The following is a 7,075-nucleotide window of genomic DNA, read 5'->3' on the forward strand; positions in this document are numbered from 1 at the left end:
TCAGAACCTCAGCTTCAGTTCCTGCCTTGAATTCCTGTCTTGACTTCCCTCAGTGATGCAATAATACCTTTTATCCCTAAATTGCCTTTGTGCTCTCTCTCTCTCTTTCTTTCTCTCTCTCTCTCTCCCTCTCACACATACACACACACATGCAATGGAATCACAAACTAGAACACACATGAACAAGGTTTCAAGTGAGATTCAGACAATCTAGTGAGTTGGGGAAAAACTAACAGTTCAGACATAAAAGCAGACGGCAGTGACAGGGTCAGTGGAAAAGGCTGCTTATTTCTCTAGGCAAATGCTTCCTTAGTTGCCATTAGACAATGTGTGCTTTTTTCCTCACTTGGCTGCCTCATGGAGAGAGGGTACATCCCATGTAAGAATTGTGCTTAATTTGTGTGTGTGTGTGTATGTGTGTATATATGTTGTATATCTGACTGTGGTTATATGCATGTGAATACAGGTGCCCACAGAGGCCAGAAGAGGGTTCCAAACTTCCTGAAGCTAGAAATATAGGTGGTTGTGAGCCTCCAAACATAGGTGCGGGGAATGGAACCTAGGTGCCTTGGAAGAGCAGCAAGCTCTGTTAGCTGCTGAGCCATCTCTCCAGGACCCAACTTGTTCTTTTGGCTGGTGTTTTTCAGTTTTACTCTTTAGCCTGTATGTATATACATATATGTGTGCATGTATGTATATATACATATACACATACATATATACATATATGTATATATACATATATATACACATATACATATATGTATGTGTGTGTGTGTGTAAAACCAACCCTAAAGGAGAATATAAAATATCAAGAGGAATAAGAGGAAAGTAGTCCAGGTACACATGTAAACCTATACTGTTAACACTAACAGTGACCAAAAAGATTTATGCAGCCCAAATGGGAGTAGAGGTAATTGCAAATGCATGTGCTTCCCTGAGATGATAACTAGAAACATGGAAACCAAGCTTTGCTCTAGCCTAAAAATTATAGGAGCTTGGCATTGTTCTTGAGTTCTCTGTAATGTTGTGTTATTTCCAAAACGAGCAAGTAAAAGTTTAAAGTGCCATGCAACGAAATATAAGGACATTCATTTGTAAACAAGTAGCAAGTGAACTCTGGATTCTTAAACCATGTGTCTCGTGATCCCTGTTAAAAGATGAAGTGAACAAGATTTGATTTGCTTTGTTTTGAAGACAGGAACTAAGAAGCCAGAGGATGAAACTGCTGGAAGGCCCATCACACAATTCTGTAAGAGTTTGTTCTCTCGTGGATGCTGCGGGAATCTCAGCTCACCCTTTCCTTGCCCAAGGATGCAGAGAGTGTTTAAAGGAAGAACGCTACAGCTTTCAGTCACAGGGGAGGGTACCTGGTTAGCCTATGCCTGTGAGAGATGGCCAGGTAGCATAGCTGGGTAAAACTAGCCTGTAATAAGAAAACCAAATGTAGAAGTGGACTGGAACTATTTTTATTGTTACCAAACTATGCCATATGAATGTAACATGATATAAATATGTAAATATTTTAAATTTAAATAGAAAAAAAACAAATTGAAAAACAGAAACACTGAATCTTTCAACACAGTATCCTTTATATGCATATTAAACCCATATGCCTTCTCTCATTTTTCTTGAAATGTAGCCTTTTCAATCTGTCTTTTATTTTCCTCCATTTGATATAGATGCAGGTTTAGGAAATAACTTCCTACCACAAAGGGAAAAATGGGCTGGTCTGCTAAGGGTACCTGGTATGAAACCCAGAGTCAGTCAGGAAGCAGGTCTGTGGTGGGGTGTTTGGTGGCCTGCCGAGCCCCTGCTCCCTCCAAAGTGGGCAGCCATTACTCAACTCCAGACAATTGTTGACATTTGCTGACATACAGGAATGTGGGGCCTGGGTTACCCAAGGAAAGCTAGGCGTCTGTACTTTTAGCAAAATCCTCTTTGCTTTAAAACACATTTGAACCCAAATAAAGCCTGTCTGGGGATGAAATGGTATTTGTGTACTGCCATTTTGGTTTGTCTGGCCTGTTTCAGGAATGGGCAAACCATGCAAGTTTTGATGGAGCAAAGCTACGCACATTGGTTTGCTTATCAACTAAGGCTGCTTTTCTCCTACAGAGACGGAGTTCCTGGTTACCACAGGAATCACACAGCCTGCAACTACTATAGCACGTCTGGTTGAGACCGGCTACTATTTGAACATGAAATGTTCCAGAACAGGCTCATGTGTTGGAACTAGCTGGTGGCCTTGCTACGGAAGGTTGAGGAACCTTTTGAATAAGGGTCTAGGTGACAGACATAGAGCTGTAGGAGTGGGACAGTGAGCAATCTCCTACCATCATGGAATATACTAGGGCCACCCTCACCTCGCCATGAAATCATCTTCCAAAATAACATTCTTTCTCCCTGAACTTGCTCCCAGCGATGAAAAAACCTAACCCAAGACCCTTCCATGAAAGGCTGTTGATTTCTGGTCTAGTAAGACCCTTAGTTGACAACTCCCTTCCTTGTTTTGAAATCTGCCTTCCTGTGACTTTTATTTATTGGCCTCATGGCTGTCTATGATCTCCTTCGGGCACACACAGAAGACATTTGAACCCTATCAGGTTAGTTAGTCCATTCAGGATGGCTAGGGCATTTTTCAGGTCCAAAAGTCTTTACTTGTACTAGGCATGACTTCTTGAGTAAATGGAGGATTTGGGATAATTCAAAACACTGTGCATTACACAGAAAGTGAGTGGAGCTTGCTGGGAATTTATTGAACCGAAAGGCGCCACAGAAGTAGTTAGGAATCCTGGGTTTATTACCACATCAGAAAGGAGTTCATGCCATCAGTCTGAATTCTTCATGGTTTTTAGACACGTAGCTTCATTGCGTTCTGTGGGGTGAAGTTTTTCATTGCGCTTTCTGGTGTCTTCATCTCAAGTCTTATTTCCCACCTTATATTCATCATGTCTCTTCCCCTGGGTCTATCTTCAAGTGACTTTCTAAGCTTGTTTCTCTCATAGGATCCCTGGACTTAACTCTTTTCCTGTCTAACACATGTGCTGCCATTTGTTTACAATGTGGAGATTCTTTTATTTTATTTTATTTTTTGGATTTTAGTGTAATATCACTGGCTAAAAACAATTTCCATAGCCGATTCCCTCTAAGACAGCAATCCAATTTTAGAAATTATCTTTTAGAACATTTATGAAGTTCCTACTGTTAATTGGTAGTATTCGTTGAGCAATTATTATTTTTCTCTGTTGAAATATGAATGTTTGAGGGCCAGGATATTTTTAGTCATTTTAGTCTCATTCAAATTGTAGGCGCTCAGTTTGGTACTATAAAACTTGCCTGACAAATGATCTTGTGAAGTCCACTTACAGCATTTAAAAAGAGTTCCTTCCTGTTTTCAGAGGAGGCTGAAGTGATAAAAGGTTTCCTGCTTCGTAATTACTCCATATCTCTCCATGTGGTGAGGAGAGTCCTGTAGACATACTCCGCACACCTGCGTGGTGAGGTACTAATGTGTTGGTTGTTAACTAAATAGGGTTAATATTTTCTGCATGATGCTTTGTCAGCACAAAACTCACATCCTTCAAGATCCTGATCTGCAGCCTGTCCAGGAGATGAAAATCAGAAGTGACACCCTAGAAGGGATCCCCTTGTATTTCACAGACTGGGAAACTGAAGAACTGAAGTCAAGAAAACGTTCACAAGGCCACACAGCCCATTAGCTGCAGAGTCCGAAGAACAACTGAGGTAGCCACACTCATCTTTTGTGCATTTAATATACAACAAACTTTCACTTCTTTTGGTGATTGGTTTACTTTTTGAGTGCTGGTGTCCATGAGAAAACCTGTGTCTGAATAATAGCACTTTACTTTGTAACATATTTATCATGTGAAGGCTTTACTAAAACTATAATATCACCATGATAAAACTTAAACAGTTACTAATAGTGGTTAATAAAGATGCAGGCATTTCACTTAGCAAATCTTTATATATATATATATAACCTCTTAGAACCATGACTATATATAATATATAATTCATAGTATATAATACATAATTTACATATAATATATGTCTTATATCATGAATAGTATTTAATTAATATATATTGTTCTAAGAGGTTATATGCATGGTTCTTAGAGGTTTCATTATTAATTCATATGATTTTGGAAAAATTCTTATTACGTAGCTGATACATGTACTCATTTTAAAGTTGTGCCAACTTAGACACCGAGAAATTAAACAATTGGCTCTAGGGGGAGTGTCTCCTCCCTCGTACTGCTGCTTTGGCCTTTGGGCAGAAAACCTCTACTCACTGTTAATTGGCTCTTCTCTGAGGAGAGATATGCTTAGCTGCAGAGACATTGAAAGGCTACTACACTGGGCCATTCAAATCACCTTGGGTAGGCATTCCACATCACAACTTAAGGCCAGAGACCTGGATTATAATGATTACCATGTCATTTGCTTGTCTCCCTATTGTTTATCCACCTCTTGAACAGGTGGTCATTGTTGTTTATCAGGTAAGAGAAGATTGAGATGCTTGGGAACTTGTCTGGGTATCTTTCCTTGATTCAGAGAGACTCAGGAGAAGGGAGGTCATGTTGAGACTTTCCTGTTCATAGATGAGGAAGAGAGACAATAACATCTGGAAATAATGCAGTTTTGTGGACATTAGTGAGGAACAGAATGTGCAGTTCAGTATAGACTCTAATTACTCATGAAATTCTGATTGACTCTTAAGTACCTGGACCTTGGGCATTCACTGTTGATCATAATAGACATTGTCCCTGTGTGCATAGAGTCAACATTCCAGTTGAGGGGGAGCTGCAAGAACATTAATACAACAGTAGGAGACATTCAGAGAGTGAGAAACAACTCAAAAGAAAACAAACTGATAGAGTGACTGTGAGGGGTCCAAGAAGGTGGTCAGGAGAGCCCTCCCTCACAGGTGACATTTGGGCATTAGTATCTTAGTAGGTATTTTCACAGAGCAATCTGCCCTAGGACTTGTCTCAACCTTTCCTCACATCTCAGCCATATGTTCAACTTCTCAAGGGCCTCTTCCATCCTGGAGGGTGTGTCTGCTGATGTCTCTCCTTGGCTTGATTCCACCCATGAGGAAAGTGCGAAGGTTAGCAGATGTCAGTGAAGATTATCTTGTGCCTTGTTGGAATAACCCCTCTCTCCTTTGAAACTTCTTAGTCCAACCAAAAAGAAATGAGTTTAGTTTGGCATGATGTGTTCCTAGTGAACCCAGTGCTTTCTCTGAGTGGAACTCAGAGCCATCTGTTTAATAATCTATTCTTGAAATCACACAGGGATTGATGTCATGTGAGTTGGGATATAGTCTTTGACATTCACCAGTTCCCCTTTTTTGAAAATCTGGACAGCATTTATAAATTTGCAAGCTTCTGGAGCTCTGCCTTCACTCTCTGATCCCTCTAGAATCACTGACGCTGGCTCTGTGACCACGTCCACACGTTCTTTTAATACCTTGGGATACTGATGCTCAGTGCAGAGAATCTCAGCTCATTCGTTGCAGCCATCCCCAAGCCCTGTATCTGTCTCTGCAGCAGCACCATTCTGTTAGTGTCTTTCTATTTGTAGTTTCCTCGGTAGAAAAGTAATCTGGTTACAGCAAACTGTGAAAGACATCAAAGCGGGAAATAAATCGCTCATAATTTCAACACCCAGTGAGGATTCCTTAGTATTTTAGAATGCCTGCTTAGCTTTTCTGACGTCACAGTCCTCTCAACATGTATGCATGTACATACACACGTCCATACAACACATGCAAATATACATATATTTGTATTCTTGTCTTATGAATTGGGATAGCTAGACATAATGTGTATTGTAATTATGTTTCTTTTCACTTAAAATAGATTATCAGCATTAATCTTTTCAGGATACAAATTATTTTTCATGGCAGAAATGATGGGAGGAAGTTAAGAGTGAAGAATTCCATTCGCTCTTAGTCATCAAGCACTGTGTGTCTTCCCTCAGGTGGAAGCAATGCCCAACTCTGTATTTGCAGGCTGAATGTAACTGAGGAAGTTCCTCAGGTGGTCTCTTTAGTAGTGCTGTATTCTCAGTGAGCAGTGTTGAAGAAGAGCCCGTTTTCCTGTCTCCCCTGCATGTTCAGAGCTTGTGCCGTCATTGCAGGAGTGATGACTGCTAACCACTAGGAAGGTTTGGATTGTGAAAGACTTCAGTTAGTGCATTCCTCTGGCTACTGATTCTTGTGGCATTTGGCAGGGCCTGCTTGTATGGGTAAGCCTGTAAATATATGAGAGCGGGAGCCATACTTTCCAAAACCTCGTGAAAAAACAATGCCTTTAGTTTATGGAAAGTAGAATGTAGCTTTCACTTCCAATAATAAGTTACATGTCTTAGTAGGTACTGGAGACTGGTAGGTTAGGTAGTCTGTGAAACATATCATACCTACCAGCAACCTCTCATTGTGTTCTGAGCTGATAGAGAGATGATAGGAGGAGTTGGTTGGCTTTGCTGGTGAATCTCCCAACTTCTTAGATCGTTTTGCAAGCCTCCCTCTATGTGCATACCCTGTCCAACACTACATGAATTATCACTGAGCTCTGCCGTGCAGTTTTGGTCTGAATGTCTCCCAAAATTGAGCATCTGGATGGAAAACTCTACGCTTCACCTAAGCTACATTACCGCATGAAAGGAATCCATGGGCTTCTGAATTTGTATATTTTATACACGTGGCAGGATTATTGTTAATGTTATGAAACAGTAGATTGGAAGGGAAGTTTTTTGAGGGGGTGGGTGAGTTATTTCTGTTTCCTCTGTATCTCCTTGAAGAATAATTTCAGCCTTCCTTGGTTATTGAGGACTTGTCTCCTGAGAATTCGGCTGTAGCAAAGTATGTCCCAACAGTGCATCTCATTACCATTTTCCAGGTTCTTGAAACACTGTGTGTTAATTTGCACTCTTCAAGGCTTGCTTCTGAAGCTGCAAGAGAGTGGGCACCAAGCCTATTGTGGGTGACTTATTCTCAGGGCTCTCTGCCCACTCTAAAGCGGTATTTAGTAAATATTTGTTCATT

Source organism: Meriones unguiculatus, chromosome 1, assembly GCF_030254825.1.
Source record: "Meriones unguiculatus strain TT.TT164.6M chromosome 1, Bangor_MerUng_6.1, whole genome shotgun sequence".
Taxonomy (NCBI): domain Eukaryota; kingdom Metazoa; phylum Chordata; class Mammalia; order Rodentia; family Muridae; genus Meriones; species Meriones unguiculatus.